The sequence below is a fragment of the Lissotriton helveticus genome, chromosome 9, assembly GCF_964261635.1.
Source record: "Lissotriton helveticus chromosome 9, aLisHel1.1, whole genome shotgun sequence".
Lineage (NCBI taxonomy): Eukaryota > Metazoa > Chordata > Amphibia > Caudata > Salamandridae > Lissotriton > Lissotriton helveticus.
The window spans coordinates 320,588,999-320,609,216 of NC_136070.1; positions in this window are offsets into that span (position 1 = coordinate 320,588,999).

Below are 20,218 nucleotides of genomic sequence, written 5' to 3' on the forward strand. Positions count from 1 at the left end.
TGGTGAGGCGGCTCGAGAGCTTGCTAATTCCATCACTAAAGCTGTTGATGAGCTAGCCCCCGCATCTCTTCGATACTCGGCACGGCGTAAACCTTCAGCTCCCTGGTTCACGGAGCCGTTAAGACTTCTGAGACAGAGCTGCAGGAGACAGGAGAGAAGATGGTGAAAATCCTGGGATCCCACCGAAAGAGAGGCACATAAACGCCTGCTGCGAGAATATAAGGCCAGAGTAAATAAGGAGAAACAGGAGTTCTTCTCTAATCTCACTACATCCCTTACCTTGCCTAGGGAACTCTTTAAGATTGTGGACTCTTTATGTTCCCTTCAAGTGCCTGATCCAGTTGTGGCCTCACAGGAGTTGTGCAACAAAATCTCAGTTTTTCCATAAAAAAATCGAGGATATCTATCTTGCTCTGGAAACTCAGAGAAGCACTTTGGGGGATCATTCCTCCCTAGCCCTTCCCAACTTAGAGTCCTGGTCGAGAGATCCCACCAAGACCCACACTCACTTCCCGCCGCTCTCCCTGGACGGGCTTGATCTCCTGCTAGACAGGACAAAGTCGGCTTCCCCTCTGGCCCCCTGTCCTTTGAAAGTTTTGAAGGTATGTAGGGACACCCTTCTGCCGCCTCTTCTCGAAGTGATGAATGGTGCCATGGCTCAGGGTACCTTTCCTTCGGCTTGGAAAAAGGCGATAGTGAAACCCCTTCTCAAAAAGCCCACCCTGGACCCCGGACAGCTTAAAAATTTTAGACCCATATCTCTGCTACCTGCCCCGGCAAAAATGCTTGAATCACACCTGAATTCTCATCTATCCACTTTCCTGGATTTTTCGGGGTTCTTGGATAGCTCCCAGCATGGATTCAGGAAATCCCATAGTACTGAATCGGCACTTACTATGGTGGTGAATAATATTCGCCTGAAGGTGGATCTGGGTCAAACCACTGTGTTGGTCCTACTTGACCTTACAGCAGCATTTGATACCCTGTCTCCCTCGACTTTAATATCTCGTCTGAGGGAGGCAGGGATAGCGGGGCCGTCCCTGAGCCTTCTGGACTCTTTTTTACATCTAAGAAAGCAGAGGGTCATGCTCGGAGAATTCCTCTCCCCTGCTAAATCCTTGCAATATGGAGTGCCACAGGGGTCGGCCTTAAGTCCGACCCTATTCAACATCTATGTGGCCCCTCTTGCTAGGTTAGTAAAATCGCAGGGGATGGAGGTGGTGTCATACGCCGATGACACCCAGATCATGGTGTCCCTGGCTCACTCTGTTACTACATCCGCGGTCAACTTTAGGACATGCATGCAGATAGTCGTGGAGTGGATGATCCAAAGCTCCCTAAAGTTGAACGGCGATAAAACAGAGGTCCTGGTCTTTGGCAAAGACCAGGATATTTGGTCTAGCGAGTGGTGGCCTCCTTCCTTAGGAACCTGCCCCACTCCGTCCCAATCGGCCAGGAATCTCGGCGTTATATTTGACACCTCGCTGTCCATGACCCTCCAGGTCAACAGAACGGTGGCCACTTGCTGGGGGGTCATCAAGATCCTTAAAAGAATCCTTCACTATCTGTCCCCCCAGGCACGTAAGCAGATTGTGGTGGCATTGGTGGGTTCCAGGTTGGACTACTGCATGGTACTTCATGCAGATTCTAACAAGGGCCTCATCCAGCGCCTTCAGGTTGTGCAGAATGCGGCCGCGAGATTCGTTCTGGTACTACCTAATGCATCCTCTGCTACAATGGCTAGGAAGAGTCTGCATTGGCTTCCCATACAACACAGGATCTCATTTAAGCTACTGTGCCTGGCCTATAGAGCTCTCTTGGCTGGTCCCTTGGATCCCTTGGGTTCCCTTCTAACCCGCCATGTCCCTAGTAGGGCTCTCCGATCCTCTGAGAGGAATCTGCTTGTAGTTCCCCGCGCGAGGAAGGCCAGATGGGGTAGTAGAGCATTTTCCATTGTTGCCCCTCGGTTATGGAATGCCCTCCCCTTGGAAATTAAGGCCCACCCGTCCCTGGCCCTTTTTAAAAAAGCGCTCAAAACTTAGTGCTTTATCAAGGCCTACCAGTAAGGATTCATACCTGTTCCATCTAGCATTCTTTTTTGGTTAGGCGCCTTGACGCCCATTAGGCTTAGTAGCGCGCTATAAATCGGAATACATTTCATTTCATTTCATTTCATGGAGGTTTGCTTTACACAGCCTACTTTGTCATGGGCTTTTGTCCCATTCACAGTCCACCTCACTCTTTAACATTAGGGTTAAGGTCATTTGGATATGGGGAGGAGTATATTGATACTGTTTGTGTCTCTTCGCTTTCTCTCTATCTCCCCGGTTCAGATTTCATATTGTTGTTCTTTTCCTTTTCATCTTTGGAATCTGGACCTTACGCATTCTTTGTTGTTGTTCCTGTATCTTCTGCCCTTCTTTGTCTGTTGTGTTCTTCTTGTTCTCCATTATGCTGGTGGAGTTCTTCCCTTTTCTTTTCCTTCTGCTTGGGTTGTTGTCTGTTCTGTTCGCGTCATGCCTTGTACTTCTTTCCTTGTTTGCCTGCCTGGCCAGTGGGTGTGCGTAGGGGTTGTCGTTGGTGCGTCCATGTTTCCCTCCTATTCTGGTTTCTCCTTCTGTGTTTCACTGCATCCTTCTTTCCATTTCATTGTTGTAGAGGTTGGGTTTTCCATTTGCTTACTCACACCTTACCTTCTCTTCCTTGTCTTCTCCCATCTATCTCCTCGCTCTGCTTTGTTTGCTTTTTTCCTTGACGTTCTCTCTGTCACTCCGTTGTTCCTACCTTGCTATCTGTCCCTTGTTCTCACCCGTTATATTTTTATCATATATTACTTTTGTTCTTCTGTTGGAAGGAAAGGGGATATGTAGTATCCTGCATTTGTAAAGTTAAGTATTATTCTCCTCCTGCTCAGCCCAGTGCCTGTGCTCTGTGCCCAATAGAATGTTGGATTCTTTACTAGCCTTGGAATGTTGGGAAACAGAGAGGTGAAGTGACAGTTGGACATGGGCTGAGCAGCAGACAGGCTGCTCCTGGTGGGGCTCTGATTTACAACTTGACTACTTGTTGTTCTGAACTATTGAACTTGTTACCTGTTTGAATAAATTATCTCTACTTACAACCTACCTGCATGGACCTCCTCACTACAGATGGCCTATTCAAAGATAACCACCCTTGCATGTGCATGCCTTTGCATGCACATGCAAGGGTGGTTATCTTTGAATAGGTAAGGAGCCTATTGAAAAAGATGGCAGACGCAAGTATGGTCCGGTATATTGCCAGTAGTGCTGCAAGCCTGGTAGCAGTGTTTGAGGTTTTTATGGGCTCTTGCGAATAAAAAATAAAAAAAGATACAAAATAAAATTACTAATTACATATTGACCCAGAGGTCCCTGGTTTTGAAGGGCACTACTTTCTCTGTGGGTGATGAGAATGCATGAGTTACTTAAGAGTGAGCGCTGTTTTTTTTTTTGTTTTTTTGAAGACCTTTATTTGCATCATTAGGTTAAACATGCTTGGGCCTACAACCAATCCGGCCGGCCACAAATCAAAAATGATCAAGAATCAAAATAAGCGACACAAGGCCAGTTGGCAGGCAAGCAAACATAATCGGACAATACTAGAGACGGGATAAGCAGCAATAACGGCCCAACATCAGGATCAGGGAGGTCTATTTTATAATAAGGGGACAAGGCTCATGGCTGACTCACAAATACGGAAAAACCCAGAAACAGGATTACACCCATGCCAAAACGAGAGGAGAGGGGGGAGGGTGGGGGGGAAGAGGTAGTAAGGGCACGATATGACCGTAGCACAAAACAAACGCAAAATATAGTGGAGAAGCATACAAGTGCTACCAAGATCTCATGACCCCCACCCAATAACACGCTAACGAAGGCAAGGGGAGCGGGAAACTGTACGAATCGAGCCCACTTCTTTCAATACGAGCCTGGGAAAAAGGGGGAGGGGGGGGAAAAGGGGGAGGGGGGGAAGAAGGAAAGGGGGGAAAAATAGGAAGGAAACAAGGGGGAAGAAACCAAAAAGGGACAAAAAGGGGGGGAAAGGAAGGGAGAAGAACAAAAGAAAGAAAAATAAAAGGAGAAACACAATCGTGCGAGATGGGCGCCACCCCGGGCCAGGCGACCCATGGCTAATAGTACAGAAGAAATTGGAAGCTGGCGAAAAGAAGGGTATGGCAGTTACGACGAAGCATCGAAACCGAGAAAAGTGGCATAGCAACAGACCCCAACCCACCCATGCCTGTGAAGCGAGGACAGAAGCGGCACCGCTATAAAGGGATAGAAAAGGGCCATAGAACCAAAAGAAAACATCTGAAAGACCCCACCCACCCGTCCCACCCCGCACCCCTGCAGAAGGCTACGGCCTACCCTCCAAACAGCGTGCCTGTCGCCCTAATCCGAAACCCGAAATATAGTGAAAAGAAAGGTAGAGGAAAAAGACAAAAAGAGGAGAAAAGGAAATACAAAACAAAAAGAAAATGTGAGGGAGGAGCCAGAGGATATGAGCAAACACATTTGGCCACGACCCACCCCCGACCAACAAATGAAGAAGTATCAAATCAGTACTACACCTTCACATACAGCAAGAACCACAGGGAGGGGGAGGGGGGAGAGATTGTAACGTTTCACCGTGTCGGGAGTACAAACATCAATACAACGAGCAGGTAGACCAGCAGACTATCATGTCGTGCAACTCACCCCCAACCCTTCCTGACCACGAAACCAACCCAATAAAGGATAATGTGGAGCGTACCACCCAGCACAAAATAATCGTAACGTAGTCCAGAGTCACGGCAGTGATATAAATCAGGTAGAGCCTTCGTACGGAGGGAATACAAATAGTCAATTAAACAAGTCAATTGTAGCAATAATGACAGGGCAAGCAAAGGCAAGCCGGAGTCCAGGTGCGCAATCCGACAATACAAAGGTACCCCTCCAGAACAAAAGTTCGAATCCAACGTAGCAGGAGCAAACAGCGGCCCACCATGAGTTCCAGGTACCCGGGAAGGAGCAGATCTCCGCGTCGTGTGGAAGTCCTCGAAATCCAGGCGGCGAGGAAGCAGAGGATCAAAAGTCACCGGCCCATCAAGCGGCCGAAGAACAACAACAGCAACTCCTGGCGCAGCCGAAGGGGGCGAAACAATGGCGGCATCAGGACGACGGGGGTGCATGAAAGAGCGGCGGCCCAAAATGGCGGCGAGCCGCATGGGGTCGGTAGAGGCACCGGGGGCCAAGACAGCGTGCAATGACATCAAGGCGTCCAGGACATCTCCGGGCGTGGGCGCCCGAGCACACACCCAGGCCTCCGCACAATCCGGCCGGTAAGGAGCATCGGTGCAGAGCGGAGCACTCCCACACGTTGTCGGCAGCCATCTTGTGAGTTTCGCCACCCCACACTCCACCGTGGGCCCCCAAACAGTTCCCAAATGTAGGACTTTACAGATCTCCGGAGGTTCCCAACAACGGCCTCACCGGCACAGGATGGGCGAGCGCCCGATGGGGGGGGGGTCCCCTCCGAACAATGGCAGGCCCCACAGGCGAGAGCCAGGCGCGGGGCCAGGACCGCCGGACAGGACAAAGGCGAAGGGACCCCTTCACACGGTCAGCCCCCAACACATCTCGTCCCCCTCCAGCTGCACGGCCCAGTCATCGGGGCCGGTCCAGGATCTCCGGGGCACACGCACAACGGTTCCCACCAGTGGCTCACTTTCGCGGCCGGGGCCGGCAATCTCTTCTCCGCCGGTCGGGTCCCGAAGGAATCTCTTCTCCGCCGGTCGGGTCCCGCAGGCGAGGTCCCGGTCTCGAGTGCCCGGAGGCCTCAATCTCACCGAGGGCACAGCTGCGGATCCACAGCACACAGGGACCTCCGGACCAGACGGTGAGTAAGAGTGGGTCTTTAAAGTTCGAATTCTGTATGGAAGTAGCGTCGCAGTGCAGGATATATGGCAGGATAGTCGAAGTTAGCCGGAGGGCCGACGGAGCCGAGCTCGTTTTTGTTGGTTTAAATTGTTCATATGTTGAGAGCTTTATGGTGTTCGGTCCAGTCACTAATCACAGGCTGTATGTAGGTAAACTTCAAGAGATTTTAATCTCTGAGGTATTTTGTACTGTAATTTACTCGATATTAATCTCTGTGTTTGCCCATTGCTGCAGTAGAATCTAGCATTTTGACATATATGTAATACTCCGAGTAACAATGAACGCTTTAACTTCTTGTGTTCCAGCTGAACAATGTCTGTGTCCTAATGTTTTGTCTCCATTTCAAAGATATTCTCATGAATGCGAGGCCATACTCACCTATCCCACAGGCATAGGCCGTGAAACAGGCGGAAGATTACCGCCCTCCATATTATGTTTTACTTTTCTTGAGGCAAGGTAAGCAGTGAAATTCTACCCTTCGCTGCAGAGTATTTTGAGAGAGCTGTCTACCCAAGCTCAGATGTGAACTGCATCTCTATAAGTTCATCAAAAGTCCAAACTTGCCAAAGCAAAAGGTCACCAAAAGAGCTTTGTGATTTTTCAAGCTTCAGTCAATGTTACCGCCACTTCCAGGGTTCAAACCTGTTACTTGAAGGATACAGAAAGGTCTCAATCAGGTCCCACCCAGAGCGTAGTTTCGCCAGTATAAACTGTGAAATCTGTATAGAAGGTGGTGTGATGTCCACTAAGAGAAAGGACACCACATACCTAGATACGAGGCAGAGACACAACATCCAGACCTTTAAAAAAAGACCCTGGTATAGTTCCCTTAGGTCATTTTATTCTTTTTTTTTTAATCATATTTTATTCATTTTACAGGTATTACAGTATCAGTAGCCATATAGGACACAATGAAGCTTAATCATTTCTATCCTCTTGAATCGAAACAAACCAACTTAGAGCCATGCACAGTCTCAACCACCCCCTCCCCCCATTCGCACTCCCCAACCTTGGTTTGCCACAGTGTCTCTTCTATCCATTTGATTGTAGATATGGGCATTGGTTTGGCATTCATGATAGGTTTATGACTTCCAGCAGTTCTTTTTGGGCCTTGGTGTATTCCAGCATCCCATCGGTCTCCGATGCTGATGATCTGTCTCCTTGAGCTAGTCTTACACCACCTCCCAGCTATCCCAGATTTTCCCAAACTTTTTTAAACATCCTCTGCCCTCGTAGACTGGTTTTTCTATTGCTCTGCATCTATTTATTCCTGCCACCCAGTCCTGTACCCGTGGTCCGTCTGCTCTTCCTGGCTTTCGCACTCTTAATTTTGGCCAACAATAGTCCCAGGTTAACTAGTATTTTCTGGTACAACATCATCTCTGAATCACTCTACACTCCCAGTACTCCCAGTAGTGCTAGGTATGCTTGCCAATCTATCTGTGTGCCCAGAGTATCCTCCAGCCTGGTCTGCACCCCACATCCAGAATTGTTCCAGCGTTGGGCAGCGCCATATTGTTTGGCAAAACTACCCCTGCTGGCCACACATGTGCAGGCACTTATCATTTCCTGCCCATCCTATTTCGTGTAGCAGTGTTCTAGTGTAGTATATTCAATGTAATATTTTGAGTTGGATTAGGCAAACTATTGCCTGTGTCGCAACTTCTCTAGTGAACTGCAGGGAATCCCTCTTGTCATTGTCATCTATGTCTCCTAGATCTTCCTGCCAGTGCTCCCTTAGTTTTCTCAGGTCTCCCCGTGTGTTTATCAATAATGTGCTTTAAGTTTCCAAATTTCTTTGGCGTTCATATGACTGTCCAGTAGTCTTTTCTCGAGGGGAGACTCTTCCATAGTCTCTTTCCAAGGGAGAGCTTTGAGAGGGCGGATTTGGGTTTGTGGTGCATGGCATAGCTGCAGGTATTTAAACACATGGCCGAGTGCCATGTTGCATTCCTCTAAGAAATGCATAAAGAGGACAATGTCCTCTATGATCAATAAGCCAATCAAGTCTCATCCTTTGAACCTAGTTTAGTTCCCTGCCAAAGAGGGGTTTTTGGTACCAAACGCTTTCCACACCCCATATCTCTTGTTAGTCTTCGCCAGGTGGTGACCACCATGACAGTAGCTGGTGGTGCATCCTTTGCCAGCCTACCACCGTACAGGACGAGGAGATAGATCTCCTTACCAATAGCCACCCAGTCCACTTGATATGCTGGGACATCAAGGGGTGCATAGGCCCAGTCATTTACAGTGCTGAATTGTGCTGCCTCACCGTATTTCTGGACATTTGGAAGTGCTGATTATTCTTCATATGTTGAGCTTTGGAATGTAGCGAGTGCTATGCACGGCGGCCCAACCTTCCATAGCAGGGACATCAATATTCTATTGGGCGCCTTAAAGAATGTGTGTGGTGTATTGCGTGGGCTGTTCTGTAGTATGCATGTGAATCTGGACAGCGCAATCATTTTAAAAGGGGACACCCTGCCCATTAGGCAGAGCGGCAGAACTCTGCAGTGCTTTGTGTCTATTTTCAATTTAGAAAGTAGGGGGGCAAGGTTATTCATGTAGTGCATTTTCCCTTCAGTTGGTATCCATAGCCCTAGATATTTAAAGTGGCTATCTACCATCTTCAGGGGCATGGAGAGGGTGCATGGTGTTGTCCAGCTGCCCATCTAGAACAATAGGAGCTTATCCCAGTTTATATGTAATCCTGAATATTTCCTGAAGATTTTAAATCTCCTACCCACCCACACTATGGAGAATTCTTGTTCTGATAGGTACAGCAGACAAAATCCTCTCCTTCCATGTGGGTTACCATCTCCATCCCCAGATCTGGGCATCTACTCTTATCAATTCATCTAGACCCTCCATTGTCAACGCAAATATTATTGGCAATAGGGGGCAGCCCTGCCTTGTGCCTCCTCGTATCAGGAAGTCATGTGATAAGACCCCGTTTACCTTAACACGGGCCCTGAGTTTTGTGCATAATAACTGTACCCATTTCATGAATTTGGGTCCGCAGCCCATTTTCCTGAGGTCTTGAACAGGAAGGGCCCTTCCATTGAATCACATGCTTTGTTCTCTTCTAGGGAGGTTATGACCAGCGTTTCTGTCAGGCATCTCGCTGCCACTATTATATAGGAGTCATAGGATAACCTTTGTGGATCTGTGGGGACTGTAAATAAAAGGTATATTCATTGTTTCATCATTGACAAATTGTATTCTTCAAATTCAGAAGACATGTTTCAATAGTTGATTTCACTGTGGCATTTTGGGAGTAACATGCTCCTTTGTGTTGGTCTAAGTAGAATTTGAGACTTTATCATGAATTATGTTTTATATCATTAGGACAATAAGAACAGAAAATTAATTTAGAACCCTGATGTCGTGACTTATTTAGTCACGAAACACATGGCGGCTGAATTTGACAAAACAATAGGTTAATGATAAAATAAAGACTAAGGGCCAGATGTAGGTAATCTCAATTTACCTATTCTTAAATACCAAATCATACCGATTCGGTATTTAAGAATAGGTAAATGGGATGTAGCTAATAATTCGGTAATAATTACCGAATCGTTATGATTCGGTAATTGCCATTCATTCCTATGGGCCTGGTGGCCCATAGGAATGAATGTAAATAACCGACTCGGTAAATACCGATTCAGTAAAAGGGGGAATACATTGAAGGTGGCAGGGTGTCACTTTGACACCCTGTTGTACACCTCAATTGTGTATGGGTGCACATGTTGCAGACATACTTGCAACATGGCACTGAAGCAATTTGCATGAAATTGCTTTTTGTTTTTTTTTCGTTATTTACCACCAACTTGTAGTTGGTGGTAAATAACGAATCCCAAAAACGGGAAAGCACTCATTTGAGTTCTCCCTACATTGCTAATTCGGTAATTTACCGAATCGGTAAATTACCGAATTAGCAATTTGGGCACCTACATCTCAGTAGCCTAATTCCGGTCGCTAACGGACAAAATTCGGTAATTTCGACCGTTACCGACGGGAATTAGGCTTCCTACATCTGGTCCTAAGTGCGCAATTTAGGTAAATTTTGTAATCTTCCTTTCTGGAGGAAAGAATGAAAAATTAACGGGCAAGAGGAAGGCAATGGAGGGTGGGGGGAGCCCTCTCTATCACTACTAAAAAGAGGAGGAAGTCGAAAAAGACACTACATGCCGCCACTAACTGTACGATGACAAACATCGAAAATATTGTTAACGAGTGTGAAAATATTTTATTATCGGCCCCTACGCCAAGTGATATGTTGAATCCCATTCCCATAGGGGAAGATGGACAGAAGAGCAGGGATAAAGTGATTCCAGCAATTTTTGATAAGAAAGGGAAATCAAAGCCTGTAGTGGATGAAACCCCTCGTGACTTCACCACCTCCATAATCCCGATTGAAGTTAATGTCATAGAAGCCAAAAGGGGGGCAAACACAAATGCCAGTGTTTATTCGTCGACAATAACAGTGGGGGATACTGATGGGCCTTCTAATTTGATAGCATGCGAGGCTGGCATTACCTGCTCTAATCGCTTTTCTGTATTGGAAAGGGAAACAAGAGAATTAGCTGAGGTCCTATCACAAGGCTGCAGAGATTGGGAAGAGTAGTCCGGACGATTGTCGTAGATGTTTGAATTTTAATGTTTTATTTATGAAAAAGTTAGAAAGCTTGAAAAGGGATATAGCTTTTATAAAGGAAACTACAGTGGATCTCCTAAATCAGGAGGAACTGCACAAAAAAACTCCATCACAAGCACAATTAGCACTCATAAAAAACTCCACCTATGCCTGCGCGAATAGTCGCACCTAAGCTTCTAGGAGGGGAGGCCACAACCAAACATAACATACAATCGGCCACTTAAGGAGTCTTCAAAGCTACAGGGGAGTCAAGACCTAAAACCTTGGCTAACCATACTGTAGCTAAAACATCTGTTAGGCAGAGTTCATATGCTGATATGACAAAAGGGAGTAGACCAATCCCACAGCATAGGGACATGCAGGGGGTAAATGAAATAGTTAGGAGAACAAAGTGGAGTACTAACTTCACAGTCACACCACATAGACCCTGTAGTGGCACTGTTTATATGACCGGGGTCCCCAAACTTGGAGGTAACAACTCTTCTGAAAATAGTGAGTCCATATGCAATAAGGCCATTCATTGGCTTCGTAATGTAAGAGGGTGCAGAACAGTGATTAGAGAGGATCTGATTAATGTCAAAAGACTCTCTTCACCTAACTCAGTAACTGACTGCATCAAACTAAATTTTGCTAATTATGAAATAGCAGACAATTTAGCAGCCCTGGAGTTCAGGACTTGCCCCCCTAGGTATTCTAACATTCAGATTAGACATAATCCTTTAGGGACTAGATCCAGTCCCGATGAAGCGTCAGGACTCAACAATATAGATTGACTGCCAGAGGATATTAATTGGGATAATTCTTCTCACATACATACCCTGGAAAAATATAGGGATCAGCTCAATCTCACCATAAGACTCTCTGATATGATAGCTAGGGAACTTAACGATGAGCCTATTGATGAGGTTGCAACATCTGGGGAAGTAAAGAACATGAAAGTGGCTAAAGCCCCGAATCATCATTTAATAGCAGAAAAAATAATAATATCTGAAGTGGTCAACACGGAGAGGGTCGTAAATATAAATACAAATACCATCAAAATATTCTCCTGGAACATAGCGGGGCTCCAAAAGAATATGATAAATCCTGAATGGAATGCTTTTGTAGATAGCTTTGACATCTGCATGTTCCAGGAAACTTGGAGCACATCTCTCTTGTATAAGTGTGGCTACTCCACTCACTTTATTCCTGCCTCTAGCTCAGGAAGGGGCCGCCCATCAGGAGGTCTGTTGGTATGGATTAGTGTGACCCTGAATTGGACAGTGACTGTGCACACTTTACCTTCTCAGGACATACTTCACATTACTGTTAAGGCCCCGCAATGTGGAAGCTCAATGGAGCTATTTGATGTGTATGCTAGAGGGTCTCCGGGAGGCCAGACCTCCCCTATTTTGGGGATATTGGATGTAGAATTAGCGACTATTTCCCCAAAATCTGGAGTAATTGTAGGGGGAGATTTTAATTGTACATATGAACCCCTTAGCAAGGAAGACTTGACAGGATTTAATGAAGAGGACTCTAATCAATCTATCCCGTCCCTATCATTACCGCCAATCAAAAAATGGACACCTAGAGTAGTTCAACTAAATGCCTTGACACAAGAACATAACTTACGCGCTCTTATTGGTAGAACAATCTCAGATCCCAACGGTGCAATGACGTATAACAAACTCAGCTGTCCATCCCACATTGACTATATTCTGCTCGACATAGGTTCATGGAGTAAACTAATTGACATGGAAGTAAGGCAGACACACGATAGTGACCACAATCCACTCTGTATGGAATTTAGTTGGGATAATGAAAGGGCAGGGATAATAGGCCCACTAATGACCACAAAAGAGGTGGCTCTGTCTAACTGCAGGCGGAAATTAAAATGGAATAAGGTGGCATGTCAAGAAGAGAACCTAACTCGCATCAAAGAACTAGTAGAAACAGGAACCATGGAACTCATATCCTGTAACCTGCTGCATACCAATGGAAAGAGTGCCAACTTTATGGACGCCTACAAGGATTTAACTGAGAAAATTGCATCATTTTTTGTTATGGAAAACACCAAAGTAGGCAACAAGAAGAATACGTTAACTATTGGAAAACTGTAACCATCAAGAAGGGGAACCTATACCTGGCCTTCATTGATTTAAAGAGTGCTTTCGATCTAGTGCCCCGTGATAAACTCTGGAGGTTTCTGCTTGACATGGTGCTCCCACGGTACCTACTAGAGTTTACAGCCAAACTCCATCAAGATAATTATGCCAAGATTAGATGGGATAGGCAGGGTCAGCTAACAGAGAAAGTGCCTGTGAATCGAGGAGTACGCCAGGGCTGCGTGATGGCCCCGACATTGTTCTCCCTCTATGTTAATGGGGTGGTAGACCATTTGAGGGAGGACAATGGGCCATTACACCCAATTGCATATTTACTTTACTTTTAAGTCCCGAGTATTGCACAGGGCCTGTAAATTAAATGCTACCAGTGGGCCTGCAGCACTGGTTGGGTCACCCACTTAAGTAGCACTTTAAACATGTCTCAGGCCTACCATTGCAGAGCCTGTGTGTGCAGTTTAAAGTGTCATTTCAACCTGGTAAAAAAAAACTTTTGCCTGGCCCAAACCTTCCTTTTTAGTACATATAAGTCACCCTCAATGTAGGCCCCAGACAGAACAAAGGGCAGGTTGCAGTTTATTTAAAAAGCAGGACATGTATTTTTAAGTTTTATATGCCTCTGTACTGAAAATTAATTTGTCTTTCACTACTGCAAGGCCTAACACAGACACAGCGATTGAGAGAGTATAGCTCTGACCCACCATGAAGGGACTGATGAAGGTGGAGCTATTTTTATAGGTTATAAATGTATCTTGTGGTCTCTACTAAAAGTCGGTACCATGAGACTGATCCATACCAGTGAAAGTATAATTTTCACTTTTCATTTTATCTAAAGCAAAGTGACTTATAGTTTTGGTCCTGAGGAATGCCATGAACCTATTGGTCTATGTAGGCAGAAACATATTGACCAGAAATATAGAATTGGGAAATATTCATATCCCTATTTCACTGAGCTTGTTTTTAATACTATCCATTGGGATAAAGATTGTTGTCTTCCACCAAGAGATAGTTTTGACTCACATACAATTTTTGTTTGCACTCTGCCCCTCTTCAAAAGATAGTACTTGTCGTGTGGTTGATGAAAAAAAAAACGCTCCTCTCCGACGGGCAAGTAGTAGCCCACACTGGGTACCTTGCGGTCCTAGTGTGAAGAGGGGACCCCTATGATGAAGCATGTTACCCTAGGGTGAGTGAGGGTCCTCGTCTTAACACAGCAGTGCCTCCAAGTCCCTTGCTTTCTTTAAATCAAAAAAAAGAAATTCTTTGTTCTTCGTTATTTGTACCATCCGTGTACATTATGTGAGATATACTAACATTAGAGCTGCATTATTACCTTTTTAAAGTGTAAATTTTATGTTTGGTATCTGGAATCCTAATTTAAAATCCTAATTTATGTCAAAGTCAGATTTTAATTTACAAATCTGAAAATGAGACTTTTAGAAAGTTGCCATTTTCTTGCCTTAGCCATTTGGTGCTTGCGACCTGTCTCTGGGTCATATGGCTGGATGTGAGTGACAGTTGAGATTTGTGTATTAGTCCTAGACATTCACACACAGTGGGAGCTTAGGCTCCACACAAAGGGCTGCAACCCCCCTGTAGATACTCTATAGCCAGGGCGAGGAAGTCCGAGCAGCTACGCACTTCAAACGCATGCCTCTAGAAGCTTTTACCCACTTCAAAGGCTCAACTGTGTATAAAGGAAGGACCTCAGACACCACTACTTCAGTAAAATTCTGGACCTGGGGATACTCTGCCAGGAAGAAAGACCCCCAAGTGGTGCCTCTCAGGTCCTGGACCCTTGGTGTGGCTCATGGGCTCTTAAATCAAGATTTTGGGCTCTACATGATCGCAAATGGGCCTGTTTGCACCAGAACCATGCCGCTCACACCACAATTTAGCATGAGCCTCCACCAACCCATCTCTTCATACAGCAAGTACTGGTCAACCGTAGAACACTGCCACCAGGAAACTTACCCATCTGCAATGCCTGACCAACTCTTTGCGCTGTGCCAACTACCGCCTGCAATACTTTGAGTGCTTCCTGCTATCTTTTCCAACGTGAACAGGACTATTGCCACAAAACTTGAGAAGGGTAAACTTCAGCTGAACTAATCTGGCATTGTATCCAACTCTCGCTCCATCCCGTTCAGCTCGAGCTTTTGAATTTGACCCGGCCCAGCGTGACCAGGAACCCGCAGTTGGAGCTTTTTGCTTTTAGGTCCTATTTGACAGTTTATTCTTTAAAAATTCATAGCTCCGGTTTTACTGATTGGATTTTTGTCATTTTTATCTTCTTTTATATATTAAAGCGTTCTCTATTTTGTTGTAAACTTGGTGTGGGATGTTTTTGTGTGGTGTTTTCACTGTTTTACTGTTTGAAGGGTTGCACAAATACTTTATACATTGCCTCTAAGTTAAGCTTGACTGCTCTGTGCCAAAAAAACAAGGGGGTTTAGCACAGCTTAATGTGGGGGTGCTTTTGCCTTATCCTGACTAGGATTGTGTTTGCTGCTTTACCAGGGCTCTACCGAGTTAACCAGTAACCCAATTTCAAACACTACTTTACCCGAAAGGTAATCAGGTCTACCTTCAATAAGAGGTGATTACTTCTTCTGCCAGTTATAGTTTAGTAATTAGTTTGCTAAACTATAACTGGTGCTTTACAGCAATTTTTCTTTTTTTTGAACATAAGTTCTTATCTCATTTCAACAACTATAAAGTCACTTTAACTTTTGTGTTTTTCAGTGAATTTCTGGGTTCATTTAACATAGGATAAGATCCAATTACCATATCAAACTATAACTTCACTTTAACCTTTCTTTTTTCAGAAAACTTCTGTGTTTGTTTTACCATTATCTAAGTTGTGCATATGCCCAACCCCCTCAGGCAACCTCATCCAACCCCCCAGAAGCAGGCACCGCTTCGCTCTCTTTCTTCAATTTACTCTGCCTGTCTCTGTCTGCCTCTCTCTATCATTCTTACCGTATGCCTTCTCTTTGTGCTCTATGACTTTCTGTGTCTTCCTCTTTCTCACTTACTTCTATCTCTCACTCACTCTAGTAAGTAAGTAAGTAAGTAAACTGAATTTCTAAAGCGCCTGGTTACACTAACAGTGTGTCCCCGCGCGAGTGCATAGCTCACATGCGTCCCCAGGCGACCCAGCACCACCTATTCTGACTCTAAAGGCATCCTCTTGGAAAAAGGAAGGTTTTTAATTCTTTGCGGAATACTGTTTCCGAGACTTCCAGGCGCAGCTTACTGGGCAGTCCATTCCACAGTTGCGCAGTCCGGAACCGGAATGATCTCCCCCCCATTCTGGCTCTTTTGACCTTGTGCACCTGTACAAGACCCGCCCCGCTAGATCTTAATTGCCGAGTCGGGATGTGTGGCACTACCATATTCCGAAGAAAGCGAGGGCCTTTCCCCTGAATAATCCTGTGGCTTACAAACAGGGCCTTGAACTCTACCCGCTTCGTGACAGGCAGCCAGTGTAAAGTCTCCAAAGCCATACGTGAGGGAGCTTTCCTGGGCAGCCTCAAAACCAGCCTTGCCCCTGCATTTTGAATCCGCTGCAGCCTTTGCAGACATCTCACATTCGCCCCCAAATAGAGGGCATTGCCATAATCTAATCTGGAAGTGACCAGAGCATGGACCAATGACTTCCTGGCTGTTATAGGGAGAAGATCCAAGATCTTTCTTAGGCCCCGCAGGATGCCAAAGCATGCGCCCTCCACATGGCTGGTATGGTAATCAAATGAGATCCTGGAATCGATCCAGACCCCAAGGTTCCTCACTTGATCACTAGGTACAGGGAGAGGCCCAAGAGTCTAAGGCCACCAAGCCGACGTCCGGATAGAGGGAGCCTTCCCCACAATCAGGACCTCGGTTTTATCACTGTTAAGGCTAAGGCAGTTATCAGCCATCCAAACCGCCAGTTCTTGAAGGCAGGATGTGAAGTTGCTCGCGGCGTTCTCAGCTGGCTGTGTCAAAAGCCACAACCAGCTGAGTATCGTTGGCATATGTCACCACCTCCACACCATATTTTCCGGTGACCGTGGCCACCTGCGCCACATACAGATTAAAAAGAGGAGGACTAAGGCTCGACCCCTGGGGTACCCCCTGCTTCAGAGCGATAGCATCCGAGCGAAAGGGCCCCTGAGCCACTTGAAAGCTGCGGTCTTGCAGGAAAGACTCCAACCATTTCCATGCCAAGCCTACCACTCCCCCTCTACTAAGACACTGCAGCAGGGTGTGGTGTGCCACAGTTTCAAAAGCGGCACTCAGGTCTAAAAGAATAAGTGCCGCTGTCTGCCCTCCATCCGCATGTCTCCGGAGGCTTTCCGTGGAGAAAAGTAAAGCAGACTCTGTGGATTGATGAGCCCGAAAGCCCGATTGCGTAGGGTGAAACAGCTCGTGCTTTTCAATGTGAGTAGTCAGCTGTACATTGACCGCCTTCTCGGCAATCTTGGAGAAGTAGGGCAGAAGGGAGATCGGACGCAAATTATTTAGGTGTTCTATACTAATGTTCGTTTTTTTCTTTAAAGGGAGCACCACTGCCTCCTTCAAGGTTTTTGGGGCCTTGCCTGAGCCGAAAGAAAGTTCAAGCACATGGCTAAAAAAGGGTACTAGTATCTCACTGCCCCCCGTAAAATTCTAGTAGGGGCAGGGTCTTTAGGAGAACCCGAGTTAATGCTGAGAGCTATTTTGTTCAGGCACTCCAAACCTAGTCAGGTATTCTATCTCTGCTAGGTCACTATTAGGCACCGTATCACAACTGAGCCCCCCCCAGCATCCGCTGGAAAGGTAGCATACATTTTTTCCACCTTATTAGCAAAGACTTCTGCTATTTGATTACAGGAAGCCACGGAACCGCCTACTGGTAATGTAATGTAATGTAATGTAGTATACTTGTAAAGCGCACAGCTGCCCCAGCAACGGGGCGTCCCGGCGCTGTATAACTCTGGGGAACCCGTCCTGGATTTCCCTGTGGGATGGTCCCTTGCTGGGAGTCCCCAAGGTGGAGCCAGGCATCCCCGGAATTGGTGGGGCCGTTGTGGAGATTAGGCAAGCTAATGCCCAGAGTTGCCGAGTGGAACCCCTGATTAGAGTAAGCACCGAAGCGAGAATTATCGAGTCCGCTGACCAAGGTCCACGACCCTGCCGACCCTGCGCGTCGGGAATTGAACCCTGGTCCCAGGCTGACTTCTGCTCTCAGGCCTGCCGCCTCTAACCAGTGAGCCACACTACTCCACTGGTGCTTCATTCATAGACAGCGAGGATATCTCTTTATAGACAAGGAACATCTCTTTCATTGAGCTGTCCGTCTTCTCAATCCTCTTTGTGTAGTAGGAGGTACGAGTTTTCCGAATCAAAACATGATAACCTCTAAGACTCGATTTATAATCCATTCTTGACGCCAGCGAGTAGTCCTTCCGCCAGCATCTCTCACGGCGTTTACATGCCGCTTTCATTTCCCTCAGCTCCTCCCCAAACAATGGAGCTGATTTAGTGCGTCTCTCAGGCTTTTTATTTGACATGGGGGCAGTACTGTCGAGGGCTTCCACAATGTGCCTGTCAAGTGCTTCACATGCTAAGTCCACCTTGCCTTCCCTCAGAGGACCCCCCTGCATCATTGCCCTTTCAAACTTCCATATGATAACCCTGCCCACTTCCTTTGTCTCACACTCTTCTCACTCAGTCGTTCGTTCTCCCCCTCACTGCCTCCTTTTCTCACTCTTGCTTTCTATTCCTCCCACTCTCTGTCCTTTTTGTCACACACATGAGCCCATACAAACAACTAAAAGCAAAAATAGTCTTACAATAGTGTAGCAAGGGTTCCGGGGGCTTTAATGCAAGGAAGGAAAATTCCTAATGTGACTTTACTGTTGTGACTAACCGTGATTAACAGTAAAAATCACTGTTAATCACGGTGCAATGGGGCCCTGCACACTCTACAACACAAGTGGCACTGCACTTGCTGCTCTAAGGATGGCTAGAATCTTGAAGCCTCGTTGAACTATATTTGGCATTCTCTTAGTGCACACATTTCAGACTTCGGAATGTGACCCTCGAGTACTCCCTCTAAAGAAAGGATGCAGGACTACAGGTACCAGAGACAGATGATTTCCCTTACATAAGACTGTCCTTCACCTAGATCACACATTTCAGAATCAGAACTAGAACAGTTCCAACTCAAAACACTGCTTCTCCTGCTCCACCCATCACAAAACAAGTTAGCATGGACTCTACAATCTGCTCTATTGTTATGAAAAAAGGAGCGTTCCCTACACGTGGGAAATCTCAGCACAGGGCAATTACGACTGTTTGCTTATCCCTCAAAGTAAGGACTACCAGGGTATATAGATCTCTAACATCAAAGAGGGGTGTCCCACACCCAGTTCCAGTATTTGAACACTGCAGACGTATGACCCACACCAGTGGTGTAGCTAGCCCATTGGCCGCCCATGGCGGTCCCTGAGTTTGCCGCCTGCGGCAACCTCATTGAAGAGCAGGGGGCTGAGAGATTCTTCCGATTGCTGCCTCGCGGTGGCTGAAGAGTTGAGGGAGGGTGCTGGTGATTGGCGCCTGAGATTGCTGCCTCCCCTGACCCACCCTTGCTAGGCCACTGAGCCACACACTCGTCAGGAGCTCTTTATAACTAAGCACAATTATCTCAGCACTAGACATGGGACCCTTTGCAAGTGTAGAGTTGTGTCCTGATGGCCTATGAGAACCAGTCCACAGGCTCTCCGTATTTATCAGATCAGATGTAACCATTCTATTCCTCTCCGTTCCCTACGCACAGGTCCCTTTGAAGATTAAGCAGTTATCTCCCAGTGTCAGAGAAGTGTGATCATTCAACAAACCGCCTGTCAACAGAGATTGGAAATATATTCATTTACAGGAAGTGGAAACACATTTACGTAGCACTGAGATCAATAGCAATAATGTTGACATAGTACTCATGAAGCAGATTTCATTACCAATAGAGGCTCACAGGCTTTCCAGATAATTTATACATTATCATTATTTGCCCATTAGAATTGAGACGAGAGAACCAAAGCTCATCGATGTGTTTGTTTTCATTGAACTTATGAGTGTCATTATCTTCAATGATTTTAGCAATTACATGCTTATTGTACAATGGATAATGGAGCTCGGTAACATGCAATCACATTGCTTCTGAAATATTGGATACTGTACACTATATATTTACATTAAGGAACAGATAGCTATCGCTTTTTAAAAAAAATAAGTCACAATGTATGTTAATTGAGAGAGAATAAATAAAATTCCATAAAACCTGAAGTGAAAAATACATTAAAATTAGAGGGCCAATGTCACCAAGGTCGAAGACCATCACACACTTTGCTCTCTCAAGATCAGTGAGCAAACTTGTGACGTAATTGTAAATTATATGCAATGCATTCTAAGATGGCCGCAGAGCTGGAGCTTCTTAAAGAAGCTCCTGGGTTTGGGGTCACTTATCAGCGAATATCCCTGTATATACCCCACCA